Source organism: Pristiophorus japonicus, chromosome 4, assembly GCF_044704955.1.
Source record: "Pristiophorus japonicus isolate sPriJap1 chromosome 4, sPriJap1.hap1, whole genome shotgun sequence".
Classification (NCBI taxonomy): Eukaryota; Metazoa; Chordata; class Chondrichthyes; family Pristiophoridae; genus Pristiophorus; species Pristiophorus japonicus.
Genome location: NC_091980.1, coordinates 232,193,683 through 232,213,284, shown reverse-complemented (window position 1 = coordinate 232,213,284; position 19,602 = coordinate 232,193,683). Strand labels below are relative to the sequence as shown.

At 45.7% G+C, this 19,602-nt stretch overlaps 1 protein-coding gene across 2 annotated transcripts in view; it reads right to left on the bottom strand.

The window, feature by feature from the left end:
- LOC139262310 (armadillo-like helical domain-containing protein 4) overlaps positions 1-19,602 on the bottom strand; it is a 221,193-nt gene that overhangs the window by 194,073 nt on the left and 7,518 nt on the right. Inside the window, exon 1 of one of the 2 annotated variants that reach the window (XM_070877468.1) lies at positions 14,602-14,612. The exons of the other annotated variant lie outside the window; for it this stretch is intronic. The gene's annotated coding sequence lies outside the window, so the exon portion shown is untranslated. Of the gene's footprint in view, positions 1-14,601; positions 14,613-19,602 lie in introns of those variants that run through there. 2 annotated transcript variants of the gene reach the window in all.

Sequence of the window (19,602 nt, the reverse complement as noted above, 5' to 3'; positions counted from 1 at the left end):
GAACAATTTGAAGAGGACATCACCATCAACGATCCACCAACACACACCCAACCAGCAATCGACCTCGCTGTCAATCACAAGGATGAACCCACCATTCCTGACAGTCCTTTCAGACCAGCCGCGCTGCAGTGCAGCAACAGTCCGACCAACTCGCCCATGCCAGGGTTTGAACTTAGATGATCCACTTAGGAGTGAAGGGCCCCGAATTGCCTCAACTTGTAAATAACTTGTACCGAAGACTTTGTGGGGGGGGGAATGATGTTAACTATGTAACTGTGTAATACTTGCCACCAGAGGACACGACTGTTGGAGTCCTAATGGTCACCTGCACCCTTGTGCAGGGCCGGTATAAAAGATTGGCTGCCATGTTGTTTAGACACTATGGAGTTGTAATAAGGAAGACTAAGGTCACATTAGTTTTAGCTCACAGTACACAGCCTTGTGGAGTTCTTCTATACATAATAGGCAGCAGCACCATTATTCTCTGAACCAACATCAATTGTAACAAGCTGGGCAAAATGGCTCTTTGCAACAATAGTTCCCATAAGTTAAATCCGGCAACCTCAGGATTTCAGATTTTTCCGAATTTCGGACAATAAAATCAATAAAATCAGTAGCCTATCTTAGGCTTATATGAATGGATAAGAGAAACAAGGAATAGAGAAAACGGCTTACCACAACCCAAGCTTAGGTAATTTTACATTCGAAAGCCAAATTCAATGCATGAGATACATGAAATTAAATATGAAAAGGAATGTATTCATAACGAATGAAATTGAATAAATAAAGGTTTTATTTGGTAAACAGAGTATAAAAAAGAATAATGTATAAAGAATAATATTCTTCCTGTGATCCACTTCTTAAGTAAGCTGCACTGAAACGGAAATTGCTGGTATAATTGTAGGCTGTAGGTCTTGGGCACTCTGCTGCGATACCCTCTTAAACATATCAGTTAATTTTAATTGTTTCAGTAATTTGGGCTAATATTTGATTAATTTTTCCCAAATTTTATACACCTGCATTATTTCCTGTTCACTTATGAAGTTTTGTTGCTCTACGGTGTTAATTAATTTATGAGAAGTATTCACAGCTTTGTCAATGGACACTTTGTGCATTTGATTATCAACATCATCATCGTCACTGTTTTTATCCTTGTCCTCTGGACGCAAAGCCATGTCCACAATTTCTTTCATCATCTGTTAGTGTATGCACAATGGGAGCATCATTGTCTCTGTCCATAACTTCTGTGACATCATCTTCACTCAATGTTAGCACAGCTTCACAAGTCATCCTTTTGCATATTCTACAAGTTCAGAAATCATTTTCTTCTCTTTGGACACATGAAAACCTTCAAAGTCATCATCAGCATCATCGTCATCTTCATTAAACATAGTTGCTGGCCACAAGTTATGCCAAGCATTAGTGAAGGTGGTTTTAGTTACCTCATCCCACGCATCCGCACCTGCCCATATGGCATCCTTCGCAGAGAAATCTTTTGTGAACACTGTTATCGCCATGCCTCTGTTCACAGCACTAATCAAACATCTCATGAATTCGTTTTTGTAGAGACACTTCATTGATCTCAAAATTCCTTGGTCCATTGGCTGTACCAGTGATGTTACATTGGGGGGTAAATAGATTCCATAGACATTATTCTTTACTCGAAATTCAGCATCAGGATGTGCTGAGCAATTGTCTAACAGCAACAATATTTTGCACTTTTCATCAAGGCCAACTGCCCTACAATGAGCACGAGCCTCAGAAACAAAATGCTTTTCAAACCAGTACAAAAAAATGACCCTGGTACCCATACTTTAGCATAATAATGCATTGGGAATATTTTCACGCCCTTGAAACATCTTGGACACTGGCTTTTCCCGATGACCATAAGCTTACACATATGTGTCCCAGCTGCATTTGCACAACCAAGCACAGTCATCTATCTTTGGCATCTTTTACACCTGTTGGTTGCGATTCTTCTGCTGTTGCTAATGTCTTTCTTGGTATTTCTTCTCTTCTTAGGCAGTCCCTCAGAATCGAGGATGACTTGCTTCCACGTTAAAAAAAAGAGTTCTCATGTGACTAATGAGTCCGAAGCGAGACTGGCAGTCTCTGTCACAGGTGGGGCAGACGGTGGTTGAAGGAACGGGTGGATGGGATGCTTGGGATGTCGTGCACTCCTTCCACTGTTTACGTTTGGTTTCAGCTTGCTCTTGGCGTAGAGTCTCGGGGTGTTTGGCGCCTTCCCGGATGTTTTTCCTCCACTTTATGCGGTCTTGAGCCAGGGATTCCTAGGTGTCAGTGAGGATGTTGCACTTTTTCAGGGAGGCTTTGAGAGTGTCCTTGAAGCATTTCCTCTGCCCACCTGGGGCTCGCTTGCTATGTCGGAGCTCTGAGTAGAGTGCTTGTTTTTGGAGTCTCATATCGGGCATGCGGACGACATGGCCCGCCCAACAGATGATGGATTTGCAGGATCTTGTAGAGGCAGCGTTGGTGGTACTTCTCCAGTGCTTTGAGGTGCCTGCTGTACAAAGTCCATGTCTGTGAGGCATATAGGAGGGTGGGAATCACTACTGTTCTGTAGACCAGGAGCTTGGTGCCGGATTTGAGGTCCTGGTCTTCAAACACTCTCTTCCTCAAGCGACCGAAGGCTGCACTGGCACAGTGAAGGCGGTGTTGGACTTCGTCATCGATGTCAACCCTTGTTGACAGCAGGCTCCCCAGATATGGAAAATAATCCACGTTGTCCAAGGCCTCGTCGTGGACTTTGATAATCGGGAGCCGTGATCCTGACCAACGGATCCACCACAGACCCAATTCACGTTCGGACAGGGATCAACCAAGGCTGTAGCGGAAGCAGGTTGGTAGAGCACCTTTGTCTTACATAAAAACGTAGAAACATAGAATATAGGTGCAGGAGTAGGCCATTCAGCCCTTCGAGCCTGCACCACCATTCAATATGATCATGGCTGATTACGGATGCTTAGCATAAGGCCCATGCTCTCATACACTTCGGCGAAGGTGTTGACGATGTCTTGGAGTTCGGCCTCCGAGTGTGTGCAGAGGCAGGCCGAAGATTGTTGGTACAATGACACAGCCAGCCTTGGTTGATCCCTGTCCGAACGTGAATTGGGTCTGTGGTGGATCCGTTGGTCAGGATCACGGCTTGCACGTCGTCGTGAAGCAGGCGAAGGATGGTGACAAACTTTTGGGGGCATCCGAATTTGAGTAGGATGCTCCATAATCCCTCACAGTTGACAGTGTCGAAAGCCTTTGTGAGGTCAAAGAAGGCCATGTACAGGGGTTGGTGCTGTTCCCTGCTTTTCTCTTGGACCCTTGGTATACCCATTTCTCTTGGTATATAGCACCAAAACAGTGATGTCTCATCGGCATTATAGGTTTGCTCAGCTGAAAGGTTTTCATCAGCAATTAGTTTAGTGAACTCGTCTATATAACTTTCAGCTGCCTCATGATCTGCTGAGGCTTTTTCACCACACACTTTCAATTGCCTGATGTCATGACACCTTTTAAATTTGGTTAGCCAACCTGAAGAGTAGTCGCAGGGAGTTTCAATCTCCAGTTCTGCGTGCAATATCTTGGTTTGTTCCATCAACATTGGGCTAGACAAAGGAACCTGTTCACTTCTCTGTCGCCATCACTCCATCATTACTCGATTCAAATAATCATTTTTAGGCTTCTGCATAGTTTTTCTCTTATTCATTTCATTCTGAAGGTCACTTTCTGCATAAAACTTCATGATCTGTTCTTTCTGTTTTTTATATCATAAATGGTGGAGGTTCCAACACCATACTCCTCGCTCAGTCTTCGCACTGACGCACCGCGATCTAATTTCTGCAGTAACTCCACTTTCTTGGCAATTGACAACGAATTATGTTTCCTCTTTGCACTATTACCCATTGGGGTATCTGTTGACCTTTTTGACATGGTTGCAAGGGCAAACAACACAAATTCACAATAAATCACGATAAACACCAGAGCATCCGAAGAGCATACATATGCTGTGGTGGCGTGGGTAAGGTCGGGTCAGATCGAGGGTCATTCGCCAGGGCTCGACAAGACTCGGACCGATCGCACGTCATTTAAAACATAGCGGCCCACTGGTTTTTGGACAATAATTCGGATTTTATTTTACTGAATATCAAATGGGATATTCTCAAAAAGGTCCGGTTTTTGGACAATAATTCCGGATTTTATTTTACTGAATATCAAATGGGATATTCTCAAAAATGTCCGGTTTTCGGACAATTCCGATTTTCGGACAGCCGGATTTGAGACGATGTACCTGTATAAGTCAGACCTGGTAAGGATGGCAATTTCCTTCCCTAAAAGGACATTAGTAAACTAGTTGGATTTTTACAACAATCCAACAACTTCATAGTCACTATTAGTAATATCTTCTTTTTATTTCCAGATTTACTTTTAAAACAATTCAAATTTACAAACTGCCATGGTGGCATTTGAACTAACGTGCTCTGAATTATTAGTCTAGGTCTCTGATCCAGTAACATAACCACTACACTACTGAACCTGAGTATATTGTGATAAGCAGTTTAGTCATCATAGGCAATCCCTCGAAATCGAGGAAGACTTGCTTCCACTCCAAAAGTGAGTTCTCAGGTGACCGAACAGTCCAATATGGGAATTATAGTCTCTGTCACAGGTGGGACAGACATGGTTGGAGGAAAGGGTGGGTTAGGAGTCTGGTTTGCCGCAAGCTCCTTCTGCTGCCTGCGCTTGTTTTCTGCATGCTCTCGTTGACGAGACTAGAGGTGCTCAGCGCCCTCCCGGATGTTCTTCCTCCACTTAGGGCGGTCGTTGGCCAGACACTCCCAGGTGTCAGTGGGGATGTTTCCCATTATCAAGGAGGCTTTGAGGGTGTCCTTGAAATGTTTCCTCTGCCCACCTGGGGCTCGGTGTAAGAGTTCCGAGTAGAGTGCTTGCTTTGGGAGTCTTGTGTCGGGCATGCGAACAATGTGGCACACCCAACGGAGCTGGTCGAGTGTGATCAGTGCTTGGATGCTGGGGATGTTGGCCTGATCGAGAACACGAACGTTGGTGCGTCTGTCCTCCCAGGGGATTTGCAGAATCTTGCGGAGACATCGTTGGTGGTATTTCTCCAGCGATTTGAGGTGTCTACTGTATATGGTCCACGTCTCTGAGCCATACAGGAGGGCGGGTATCACTACAGCCCTGTAGACCATAAGCTTGGTGCCAGATTTGAGGGCCTGATCTTCGAACACTCTCTTCCTCAGGTGGCCGACGACTGCGCTGGCGCACTGGAGACGGTGTTGAACCTCGTCATCGATGTCTGCCCTTGCTGATTATAAGCTCCTGAGGTATGGAAAGCAGTCTATGTTGTCCAGGGCCGCGCTGTGGATCTTGATGACGGTAGGCACTGCTGTGTGGCTGGGTCAGGTTGGTCTTACGGATATTTAGTGTAAGGCCCATGCTTTCGTTTGCTCGGTGAAGATGTTGACAATGGCTTGGAGTTCAGCCTCTGAATGTGCGCAGACACAAGCATCGTCCGTGTACAGTAGCTCGACGACAAAGGATGGGACAGTCTTGGATCTGGCCTGGAGGTGACGAAGGTTGAACAGGTTCCCACTGGTTCTATAGTTTAGTTCCACTCCAGCGGGGAGCTTGATCAGTGTGAGGTGGAGCTTTGCAGCGAGGAAGATGGAAAAAAGGGTTGGCGCAATGACGCAGCTCTGCTTGATCTCAGTCTGGGCGTGGATTGGGTCTGTGGTGAATCCGTTGGTCAGGATCACTGCCTCCATGTCGTCGTGGAGCAAGTAGAGGATGGTGACAAACTGTTGGGGACAGCCGAAACAGAGGAGGACGCTCCATAGTTCCTCATAACTAACAGTGTCAAAGGACTTTGTAAGGTCAAAGAAGACCATGTACAAGCGTTGGTGCTGTTCCCTGCATTTCTCTTATAGCAGTTTAGTACACTAACCACAGAGGAAAGAATTAGGTCCCTTTTCTGTACACTAAGGCTGCCATCACCTTCTGAAGAGATCAAAAAATGTAGCAATACAAAAAATATTTTGCATCATAAACAATCTTGAAGCTTATTCTTTCACATTAGTGTTTTTGCATGTAGATCTCTTACGTCTGTTTTGGGCTCTGGCCATGCTGTTATGCAAAGCTATCAATGCCTTTGTAACATGAGGCTCCATCTTGAACCTTAAACAGAAGATGAATTTGTAACAACCCTATATAGCTACTTTTCAGTATTTGTCAGCTCAGGGGAACTCATCGGACTGAAATAGTATAAATTCCCAATAATTAACCCACACGTTGTACTGACCATTTTATGCTTTCTGAACATGCAGCATTCTAAGTCATGCATTAAAAGCCAATCAAATGCATCACATTTTCCTACACAAGACACTCACTGTGCTCAAAGATGGCGGCTGTCCTAACTGCACCATGGCTAATATTTTCATTGCATTATCTCTTATAGTTAGGTCAATTAATGCAAATTAATTTCCTTTAGCAAGACTATGCTCGTTCTTGTTAAATTATGATGACATTTCCTTTTCACAAACCATCCTCACTTTAGTTTCAAAGGGACTATCTGTTGTTCCTTCTAATAGTTCGAGGTAGCTTGATGTTATAGAGCCATTCACAATTTTAAAATTAAATTCTAACTTAAATTATGCGGAACGAGTACAACTTCCTATTATAATATTTAATGATGAAATGTTTCCAAGCATATGTAGAGTAACTATAGCATAGTTGCAATCAGTTTTTAACAGTACAAATATTCACCTTTACATTGCATAACCTATTTTTCTCTGTTTATTGCCGAATGTTAACTTGCTGATTTGACGATATTACCATACAAGATGTAATGAGAAGGAACGCTAAAGATGTTCAGATGCAATGCTGTGTTTATCCATATATTTGAACATCAAATATATGGATAAACACAGTGTCTCTCATCCCCTCCCCTCATCACATCTCAGATCTCCCACCACCACTCCTGAAGGAGCTGCTCAGTGCCAAGCTCCCGGCTCACACCCCACCGTGGGCAATTAGGCCCATACGGTAGAGCCTGGTCTTTAGTCATCTCGGACCATCTTGCCACTGGACCAAGACCTCGCTCTGCTAAGCCTGTGTGATAGCCAGTGTGCAATGGCCACCCCACATTAAAAGACCTCATGCACAGGCATCTTCCACCCTTCAAAATGAAGTTCGGGACCTAGAGCATCAGGACCCTCATGGACAACCCCAACAGTGACAGACCAGAACGCCACACTGCCATGGTTGCCCGAGAACTTAGACGCTTCGATGTCGACATTGCAGCCCTAAGCGAGACCCGGCAGGCAGGGGAAGGCCAGCTCAAGGAACAAGGCGGAGGTTATACCTTCTTCTGGAAAGGCAAACCAGAGGAAGAATGCCATCTTCATGGAGCTGGTTTCGCCATCAAGAATGAGCTGGTCGACCACCTCAGAGACTCCCCCTGCGGGATTAGCGAACGCCTCATGACTCTCCGGCTTACCAGTGCGCCACAGTGATCAGTGCGTACGCCCCAACACTCGACGCAACAGATAAGGCCAAAGAGGCATTCTACTCCAGCCTCGAACAATCCCTGTCCCGTGCCCCTACGGACGAAAAACTGATCCTCCTCAGCAACTTCAATGCCTGAGTCGGGAAGGACCCGGATCTCCGGGGAGGCGTGATCGGCAGAGAGGGGGTAGGGAAAACCAACTCCAGCGGTACCCTGCTCCTGACAAAATGCCTTGTCATCACCAACACCTTGTTCCGCCAGAGGGACAAGTACAACGCATCGTGGCAACACCCTCACTCCAAACTCTGGCACCTGCTCGACTACGTCATCGTTCGAGCGAGGGATCGCATGGACGTGCACATCACCCGTGCCATGACAGGAGCTGATGACTGCTGGATGGACAACCGCCTAATCCGTTCCGTCATCAACATTAATATAGCCACAAAGCAACGACGGCAACAGAAGCAATGCCGCAGAAAAATCAACGCCGGGGCATTCAAAGACCCAGCTAAGAGAGCCCTATACAGGCCAGCCCCTCACTGCCAACCTGGCGACCCTCAATGACCCCGAGACGCAGAGTGCCCACAGTGCTTGGTCTGCCCTCCAGGCCACCATAACCTGTGCCTGCTAAAAGATGCTCGGTCACTCAACCAGGAAACACCTGATGAGAATGACCAGGAGATCCAGAAGCTAATAAACCGCAAACGCAGGGCATTTCTGAACTTAAAGCAACAACCCAACTCGGGAGCAGCAAAGCAACTCTACAGATGGCCAAGGACCAACAAAAAACCCGCAACCGAAAGAATACATGGTGGATGGAGAAAGCACAGGAGATTCAGCAGCTGGCCGACAGCCATGATGTGCGAGGATTCTTCACTGCAGTCAAGTCCACCTATGGTCCAAGCACCCAAGGTCCTACCCCACTGCTGGCCAAGAACGGGGAGACACTCATCAAAGATACCGAGGCAGTCAGGGCCCACTGGAAGGAGCACTTAATCGAGACTCTGCCTTTGACACGAGTGTCCTCGACTCCAACCCGCAGCATGCTACCCGCCACCATCTCAGCAAAACCCCAGCCCTGCACGAGGTAAAAAAAGGCCATCCATCAGTTCAAGAACAACAAGTCATCAGGAGCAGGTGGAATTCCCACTGAAGCACTAAAGTATGGCAGAGAGGTACTATTAGCTTGAATGCATGACCTCATCTCTCTCATCTGGAAGAAGGAGTGCATGCATGGAGATCTCAAAGATGCCGTAATCGTGAACATCTTTAAAAAGGGGACAAGTCCAACTGCGGCAACTACAGAGGAATCTCCTTGTTGTCGGCCACTGGGAAAGTCATCGCCAGAATCCTCCTCAACCATCTTCTCCCTGTGGCTGATGAGCTCTTCCTGGAGTCATAGTGCGGATTCTATACACAACAGGGTACAACGGACATGATCTTCATGGCGCGACAACTGCAAGAGAAATGTAGGGAACAGTACCAACCCTTATACATGGCCTTCTTTGACCTTTGACACTGTTAACCATGAGGGACTATGGAGTGTCCTCCTCCATTTCGGCTGCCCCAAATATTTGTCACCATCCTCCGCCTGCTCCATGACGTAATCCTGACCAACAAATCCACCACGGACCCAATCCATGTCCGGACCGGGGTCAAGCAGGACTACGTCATTGCGCCAACCCTCTTCTCAATCTTCCTCATTGCAATGCTCCATCTCACGCTCAACAAGCTCCCCGCTGGAGTGGAACTAAACTATAGAACCAGTGGGAACCTGTTCAACCTTCGTCACCTCCAGGCTAGATCAAGACCATCCCATCCTCTGTCGTTGAACTACAGTACGCGGACGACGCTTGAGTCAGCGCACATTCAGAAGCTGAACTCCAAGCCATCGTCAACATCTTCACCGAGGCATACGAAAGCATGGGCCTTACACTAAACATCCATAAGACAAAGATCCTCCGCCAACCTGACCCCGCCACACAGCACTGCCCTCAAGGCGTGGCCTGGGACAACGTGGACCACTTTCCATACCTCGGGAGCCTACTATCAGCAAGGGGAAACATCGATGACAAGGTTCAACGCTGCCTCCAGTGCGCCAGCGCAGCTTTTGGTTGCTTGAGGAAGAGAGTGTTTGAGGATCAGGCCCTCAAATCTGGCACCAAGCTTATGGTCCACAGGACTGTAGTGATACCCACCCTCCTGTATGGCTCAGAGACGTGGACCATATACAGCAGACACCTCAAACCGCTGGAGAAATACCACCAATGATGTCTCTGCAAGATCCTGCAAATCTCCTGGAAGGACAGACGCACCAACGTCAGTGTTCTCGATCAGGCCAACATCCCCAGCATCGAAGCACTGACCACACTCGACCAGCTTCATTGGGCGGGCCACATCGTCCGCATGCCCGACATGAGACTCCCAAAGCAAGCACTCTACTCGGAACTCCTATACGGCAAGCAAGCCCCAGGTGGGCAGAGGAAACATTTTAAGGACACCTTCAAAGCCTCCTTGATAAAGTGCAACATCCCCACTGCCACCTGGGAATCCCTGGCCAAAGACCGCCCTAAGTGGAGGAAGAGCATCCAGGAGGGTGCTGAGCACCTCGAGTCTCGTCGCTGAGAACATGCAGAAATCAAGCGCAGGCAGCGGAAGGAGTGCGCGGAAAACCAAGTTCCCCACCCACCCCTTCCTTCAACGCCTGTCTGTCCCACCTGTGATAGAGACTGTAATTCCCATATTGGACTGTACATCATCATCATAGGCAGTCCGTCGGAATCGAGGAAGACTTGCTTCCACTCTTAACATGAGTTCTTAGGTGGCTGTACAATCCAATACGAGAACCACAGTCTCTGTCACAGGTGGGACAAATAGTAATTGCGGGAAGGGGTGGGTGGGACTGCTTTGCCGCACGCTCTTTCCGCTGCCTGCGCTTGATTTCTGCATGCTCTCGGCGACAAGACTCGAGGAGCACTGCGCCCTCCCGGATGCACTTTCTCCACTTAGGGCGGTCTTTGGCCACGGACTTCCAGGACTGTACAGTCACCTGAGAACTCACTTTTAGAGTGGAAGCATGTCTTCCTCAATTTCAAGAGACTGCCTATGATGATGTTGATGATTTGAACCCACATAAGGATACTCAAGAGTGTCCTCTTGTGGGCAGAATATTCTCTTAACATTGACACAAAAACAACTGTTTGCTGTGCATTCTCCCTTCAAAGCTTGTTATTTTCAGAACCCAGATAATGATCATTTACATAACTAGCCAGTTTCCAAAACCACTGATCATACAATTAGATTAGACTGTGAAAATACAAAAACCTAATGCAGACTCTGGATAGCATATTTATCTGTAAACACTTTTGGTAATTTATGCATACATATGCTTTGAATCCTCTGGGAGGGTGGCAGTTCTGTATTCTTCTTCTTCTTCTTCTTCAGAATAATAATACTGGTCAAACCCTTCTCTGCCACTGTTAAATACTTTTTTTTACATTTTGATATACAGGTAATGTCTATCAAATGTGAATGTGGCTGGAATTTAATAAAGTATATAAAGCACAAGCTTTAAAAAAACATTTTAGTCCAGACTTGTGTACAACTAAATTAAAATATTTAAACATTAGGATTTACTTTACCTTTTGAAATTTGAGATAATATAGAATGCAATGAAATGCTGGCATATCTGGATGGAGTGTGATATTTCTTCCTGCTCTGACCCTCGTTCCCACCACGACTCTGCAACCTACTACTAACAATATTGAAGCTCTGAAGACATCAAGACTGGATTCAGACCAAGATAAATCTACTCTTCCACAATGATGACATCTCATATAAACACAAAGACCCAGATAATTTCATTTCAATTCTCATCCTAGAAAATATTTAAATTTGCTCCTAAGCTATGCAGCTTTCCTTATCGAAAAAGCTGGGCAATGCATTTCACCCAATTTCTGGCAGTGCCTTTTTAAGAATTACTTGCTGACATTGTGCAAGAGCATCTGGGTGAACTGCCCTTTTTTGTTCTTCTTTTCCTGGGTGAGTTTCCTGGGTTGCACGACTCTTAAAGCGTGACACAAACCGTGAAGTTCCCAGGGACTACTATCAAAGCACTCCATGTTTTACCATCAACAGTATGGCTAACAATGCAATCACTTTATTACATTTCAGATAAGTATTGTAATATCTGAGGTGATGAATATGTTTCATATTTCCTATTTATTCAGTCAATACTGATTGTAGTAATGAAGCTCAATCATCATCAATCATAGGCAGTCCCTCGGCATTGAGGAAGAATTCCACTCTTAAAATGAGTCCTTAGGTGGTTGAACAGTCCAATATGAGAACCACAATCCCTGTCACAGGTAGGACAGATAGTCGTTGAGGGAAAGGGTGGGTGGGACAGGTTTGCCGCATGCTCTTTCCGCTGCCTTCGCCCGATTTCTGCATGCTCTCGGCGATGAGACTCGAGGTGCTCAGCGCCCTCCCGGATGCACTTCCTCCACTTAGGGCAGTCTTTGGCCAGGGACTCCCAGGTGTCAATGGGGATGTTGCACTTTTTCAGGGAGGCTTTGAGGGTGTCCCTGTAATGTTTCCTCTGACCACCTTTGCCGTGAAGGATTTCCGAATAGAGCGCTTGCTTTGGGAGTCTCGTGTCTGGCATGCGAAAGATGTGGTCTGCCCAGCGGAACTGATCAAGTGTGGTCAGTGCTTCAATGCTGGGGATGTTGGCCTGGTCGAGGACGCTAATGTTGGTGCGTCTGTCCTCCCAGGAGATTTGTAGGATCTTGCGGAGGCATCGTTGGTGGTATTTTTCCAGCAACTTGAAGTGTCTACTGTACATGGTCCATGTCTCTGAGCCATACAGGAGGGCGGATATTACTACAGCCCTGTAGACCATGAGCTTGGTGGCAGTTTTGAGGGCTTGGTCTTCAAACACTCTTTTCCTCAGGCGGCCAAAGGCTGCACTGGAGGCGTTGTTGAATCTCGTCATCAATGTCTGCTCTTGATGATAAGAGGCTCTTGAGGTATGGGAAATGGTCCACGTTGTCCAGGGCCGCGCCATGGATCTTGATGACTGGGAAGCAGTGCTGTGCGGCGAGGACAGGTGGACTCATATCAGGCACACAAATGAATTCTGGCTACAAAAAGAAGAAATTATGACTGAGGTCCAAGCTGTGTTGGAAGGAGTAAACACCGAAATGTTTTCTTCCCCACAGACCAGCATGTAGAAATGGACATAGAAATGGCCTTTTGGTTAAGAAAAGCTGCATAGCATAGGAGGAAATTTTAAATAATTATTTTTCTGGGATGAGAATTTAAATGAAATTATCTGGGTCTTATGTTTATTCGAGATGTTATCACTGTGGAAGAGCAAATTGATCTTTGTCTTATCTTGTCTGAGAATATTATTCTTCCTGCCACTGGTCTATATTAAAAATAGAAAGATCCTGAAATTGATCACTGGATACCCTAATTATGCCCTCTGTTTCCTGTTTTTAAATCAAATATCTATCTAGCCCTCATGTGTGACTTCTTATCTTAGCCATTAATCATCAAACAGGAACCTTGTGAACAGCTTGTTGAAATCCAAGTATAGTATTAACTGCATTTTCGATGCCCACTATGTCTGTAACATCTTAAAAAAAACATAGTTTATTTAAATGTGACCTTCAAATGTAGAAGCTGTTGGTACCACCTCTAACCGTGGGCACCAGTTTTATGGAGAACCATGCTTGGGAGACAGAGCCAAATCCCTTCATTCGGGATTATTTTCTTGCTGGAAGCAACTAATATAATTCGGAGAGAACTGTTGGCTGCATCAGGGTTGCCAACCCTCCCAGTTTGACTAGAAGTCTCTAGGAATGGAAGATAAATCTCCTGGGCACTGCTGCTAGTGACCTGGGAGAAAAGTAGAGCATTGCACCATCGTACTTTCTTTAACTGGACATGGGCAGCCTCCTGATTCTCAGAATTCCTTGCACAATCGTTGCTGGCCCAAAAGGACGAGCAAAAATACTCAAATACAGGGGACCTAACCTTTACAAGGTAAATGTAATAACATTTGCAAATGGCAGGCAGATGTCACGTGATCAGACTCCAGGAATATGTCCAACCAGAGTTGGCAACCCTTTACTCAGAGCATTAGCATTTCAAGGAATTTACAGCACAGAAACAGGCTATTCAGTCCAACTGGTCTATGCCGGAGTTTATGCTCCGCATGTGCCTCCTCCAACTCCTCTTCATTTAATTCTCAGCATAACCTATTTCTTTCTCTCTTATATATTTATCTAGCTTTCCCTTTAAATGCAACTATGCTATCTGCCTTAATTAGTCCTTGTGGTAGCAAGTTCCACATTCTCGTGAGTCCGGGGTCAGAGAGGCCTATAAAGGCCGCGAGAGGCGTCGGGAGGTGCGTCGGAGAGACGTGAGTCCGGGGTCAGAGAGGCCTATAAAGGCCGCGAGAGGCGTCGGAAGGTGCGTCGGAGGGACGTGAGTCCGGGGTCGGCGAGAGGCCTATAAAGGCCGCGAGAGGCGTCGGAAGGTGCATCGGAGGGACGTGAGTCCGGGGTCGGCGAGAGGCTTATAAAGGCCGCGAGAGGCGTCGGGAGGTGCGTCGGAGAGACGTGAGTCTGGGGATCGGCAGAGGCCTATAAAGGCTAGCTTGTGCAACTACAGGGAGAAGGCAAAAAAGAAGTAGAAAGAAATAGAAAGATGACGTCACAGTCAAGGGAGTAAGTGATTGACTGGTGATTAGTAAGTAGTTTTTCTTTCTTCTCTTCTATATCAGTAAGTAACTTTTAGCACTGTTGTTGTCAATTTAAGTGTATCTAAGGGTTAAGTCATGGCAGGAGAGCTCGTACATGTGTTATGCTCCTCCTGTATTATGTGGAAAATCAGGGACGCCTCTGGTATCCCTGACGACTATGTGTGCGGAAAGTGTATCCGCCTCCAGCTCCTGACGGACCGCGTTGCGGAATTGGAGCTGAAGGTGGATTCACTCTGGAGCATCCACGGTGCTGAGAATGACGTGAATAGCACGTGTAGCGAGTTGGTCTTACCGCAGGTAAAAGGTCCACAGCCAGATAGAGAATGGAAGAGCAGTGCAAGGAAGGTAGTGCAGGGATCCCCTGCGGTCATCCCCCTGAAAAACAGATACACCGCTTTGAGTACTTTGAGGGGGATGACTCATCAGGGGGGAGCAGCAGCAGCCAAGTTCATGGAACCGTGGCTGGCTCTGCTGCATAGGAGGGCAGGAAAAAGAGTGGGAGAGCTATAGTGATAGGGGATTCAATTGTAAAGGGAATAGATAGGCGTTTCTGCGGTCGCAACCGAGACACCAGGATGGTATGTTGCCTCCCTAGTGCAAGGGTCAAGGATGTCTTGGAGCTGGTGCAGGACATTCTGAAAAGGGAGTTGTCGTGGTGCATATAGGTACCAGTGACATAGGTAAAAAAACGGGATGAGGTCCTACGAGGCGAATTTAGGGAGCTAGGAGCTAAATTAAAAAGTAGGACCTCAAAAGTAGTAATCTCAGGATTGCTACCAGTGCCACGTGCTAGTCAGAGTAGGAATCGCAGGATAGCTCAGATGAATACGTGGCTTGAGGAGTGGTGCAGAAGGGAGCGATTCAAATTCCTGGGACATTGGAATCGGTTCTGGGGGAGGTGGGACCAATACAAACCGGACGGTCTGCACCTGGGCAGGACCAGAACCAATATCCTAGGGGGAGTGTTTGCTAGTGCTGTTGGGGAGGAGTTAAACTAATATGGCAGGGGGATGGGAACCTATGCAGGGAGACAGAGGGAAATAAAAAGGAGGCAGAAGCAAAATATAGAAAGGAGAATTGTAAAAGTGGAGGGCAGAGAAACCCAAGGCAGAAAACAAAAAGGCCACATTACAGCAAAATTCTAAAGGTGAAAAGTGTGTTAAAAAAACAAGCCTGAAGGCTCTGCGCCTCATTGCGAGGTGTATTCGGAATAAGGTGGATGAATTAACTGCGCAGGGGACCAAGGCTGGGAACTCAACATCCAAGGGTATTCAGCATTTAGGAAGGATAGAGAAAGGAAAATGAGGCGGGGTGGCGTTGCTGGTTAAAGATGAAATCAATGTAATTGTAAGGAAGGACATTAGCCTGAATGATGTGGAATCGGTATGGGTGGAGCTGCGGAATACCAAAGGGCTGAAAACGCTACTGGGTGTTATGTATAGACCACCAAATAGTAGTGAGGTTGGGGACAGCATCAAGCAAGAAATAAGGGGTGTGTGCAATAAAGCTACAGCAGTAATCATGGACGACTTTAATCTACACATTGATTGGGCTAACCTAACTGGTAGCAATGCGGTGGAGGAGGATTTCCTGGAGTGTATTAGGGATGGTTTTCTACACCAATATGTTGAGGAACCAACCAGGGAGCTGGCCGTCCTAGACTGGGTATTGTGTAATGAGAAATGACTAATTAGCAATCTTGTTGTGCGAGGCCCCTTGGGGAAAAGTGACCATAATATGGTAGAATTCCTTATTAAGATGGAGAGTGACAAAGTTAATTCGGAAACTAGGATCCTGAACTTAAGGAAAGGTAACTTCGACAGTATGAGGCGTGAATTGGCTAGAATAGACTGGCAAACGATACTAAAAGGGTTGATGGTGGATAAGCAATGGCAAACATTTAAAGATCACATGGATGAACTTCAGCAGATGTACATCCCTGTCTGGAGTAAAATTAAAACTGGGAAGGTGTCTCAACCATGGCTAACAAAGGAAATTAAGGATAGTGTTAAAGCCAAGGAAGAGGCATATAAATTGGCTAGAAAAAGCAACAAACCTGAGGACTGGGAGAAATTTAGAATTTAGAGGAGGACTAAGGGTTTAATTAAGAGGGAGAAAATAGAGTACGAGCGGAAGATTGCAGGGAATATAAAAACTGACTGCAAAAGCTTCTATAAATATGTGAAGATAAAAAGATTAGTAAAGACAAACGTAGGTCCCTTGCAGTCGGATTCAGGTGTGGAAGAGAGAAACTATGAACACCTGGCTTAATTTAGAGGGAAGGGTTAAATTCTGTTTTTTTTGCTATGCTTAAAGAAATAATAAGACTAGAAAAATAGCCACGCTTTTTAGCCTTGAAACTTAGAGATGCAATTAAATGACCATCTGGTATTAAAAGGGAGTCTCCTTTTGATTCTGCTTATTAGACTGTGAACAGAGAAAAGCTATGCAAGGACAGATAGAGTGTGCACCTCCCGAGACGACCTTTGTACTCGCGGGACTAATGAATAAGATTCTTTTCTATTTCTGTATTCAATTTCTGTATAAAGATAAGTGCAATTTGCTTGTACGACAGTTTTGCCTTGGTACGGTCCAAGCAGGCTCTCCGAGATATATCTTGCTTTTTAAAATAAATTCTCTCGAAGTGCAGTTCTGAAAGTCTCCGCCTGAGTTAATTTAAGCTAAATATTTCCTCGACAGATTCTGGCGTAGTCCGGCAGGATCTCTAAAAAAAAAACGAGATCCAAAAGAACTAAATTTAACTTTTAAAGAGAAAAGAGGAATTTTAAGGACCTTCCTAGCTGAAAGGAGGAAGGTGCCTAGGCCGTCCCAGCTGAAAGGGGGACGGGCCGCCGAGATCCCCTAGAGGGTGAGGCATAAGGTAGCTACCGCTAAGAAGCTAAAATAACAAAAAGGCAAAAGGAGACCCCGAGCTGAGCAGAAAAGAGAACACCGGTGAGCGCTTTGTAAATTATTGTATATTTTGTAGGATTGTCCTAACTCTCATTTCAGAAAAGATCGCGAGACGTTGCACCCGGAAGAATGGGAAACGGCTCTAGTCGAGCAGGGCGCTCGCGCCCAGCTCCTAGAAAAGGAAAGAAGGACGACCTCTCAACTGAAAGAATGAAAGTACATCCTAAGACTGAGAAAAGAATCAGTAAGGTAGTAAAGCAACGAGAGAAGGTAGGAGATCCCATTGTGCCGCCCGGCTCGCCGGCGGACACTGTAATTAAAGAAACAGGAGACGACAGATACGTGGTAACGTTTAGTAGCGATTTGTACGGTTGGTCTGATGGGGATTGGCCATATGGAGGAAGTTTTAAATTGTCCTTAATTGAGGAATGGAGACAGACCACCAAAAATGGGACAGGGGACCCCAGTTGGGATAAAGATTATATGGAGAATTGTTTTAAAAAATAAAAAGAAAGAGGAGGAGGGTAAGGAGAAGCCCCCTCCCTCTTACAGCCCCCCGAGTGCACCGGTTTTGACCGCTTCCCCTGTCGGCTTATACCTCCGTCTTCCAACCACTAAGCCGGATGATTGGCAGGAGATTATAGAAATAGTGGCCGCTCAGCTGGATAAGACAGGTCGATTCCTCCACTACCCCCACGACACAAGCCCCCGTGTAATGATCAGAACAACGGCTGTCCTAAAGCCCTGGACACCGGGAGAAGCTCGGGATATGATATCAGCTGCCCCTAATCCTGTTAAGAAGCCAGTAGCCTTTCACAACTGGCTTGAGCAAACCTGTACCATTTATTAAAGGGAGCTAAAAAGCATGGAGATACAGGGGAAATCACCCGCTGCTTGCAGAAAGCAGAAGAATAGATTTTGCAGGCAGATGGAAAAATAGTTGGGACGAGCATGCAGGAATACCAATGGATCAAAATGAACCTTTGGCAGTGCAAACCTTGTTAAATTGTATGTTGCCACAACAAGTAAGAACATACAAAATAAGGGTTTTGGACTGGCAAGGAAAAAGTTGGAAAGAGACAGTTACAGTACTGGCTAACATGGATAGAGAGGGACTATTTACCTATAAGGAAAATATGGCTAAAACAGGTCAGTAAATCAGCAAAAGGAACGAGGACAGGCACAGAATAATCAGCATAGGGATGCCCCGGAGGCTTAGTGGTACAGGCGGCAGCCCTCCGCTTATCGGCAGACATAGAAGAAAACCCTCTGGCAGTAGTAAAAGTAGGTGACAGTTATGTGAAGTTCCTGGTGGATACCGGTGCTACTATGTCTTCTGTACCATCCTCTGTGGGATTACCTGTAAGCAACACCACCGTCTTAAGTATGGGTGTGGCCGGTATCCCCATGAAAGAATTTTTATCTGAACCTATCAAATTGATAATTGAAGGACAATCAGTTAATGATGAGACTTTGATAGTCTCTAAAACAACACCGCTCCCTTTATTGGGAAGACAGACTTTGTGCAAACTAGGAGCCACAATTTATTGCACAAAGGAAGGAATGTACATGGAGCTCCCTTCAAATAATATTCATCAATTCTTTAATGGGATTAAAAAAGAGAAAAGGGAGGATAACAAAGAAAAGGCTGCCCTCTATTGTTGGCAATTGATTGGCAACTACTATTCCCTCTTGATACATGAAGTTATACAAAACTTAAAAGCTAAATTTGACCCTAATACTGAAGAATTGATGTATATAATTTTGACAAGCTTTGAGACAGTTCAGCTTCACTGTACAGCCTGGTACACTCGACAAAAGGCTGAAACTTACCAGTGTTTGGTACAATCCTTTTTAAATAGAGAAGAAATAGTAGAAGCTACGCCCCGCATTTATTTTGGACCAGAAGGATTGGGGGTAGCCATCGATTTGACACCCTTACAGCAACAGCGGTTTAGAGAAGCGAACTCGACACCTCATCTGACTTTGGCTATAAAACCGCCAGCGAAACCTAAAGATATGGGTCCGATGATTGTAGGAATAGAAAGAGAAAAACAGCAACAAGGCTATCAACCTTGGGCAGTAATAAAATTGCAAAATGTTCAGATCGACTTTATCACCCACAACAGGGGGATTCTCCAGTGGAAAGGTAAAAATCATGCCTCCACTTTTGAAAAACAGCAACCCCCGGAACAACCAAGCCCTAAGCTGCCAATGGCATTGAATCAAGTATCTTCTGAACTTTGGGCAAAGCATAAGAATCATGTTGGGCAAGTACATTCTGCAGTACCCCATCGGGTACAATTGATAAAGAACACCGTGTTACCAAGCATTAGGCAGTACAGACTGCCTCCAGAGGCAGAAAATGGGATAGAGCCAT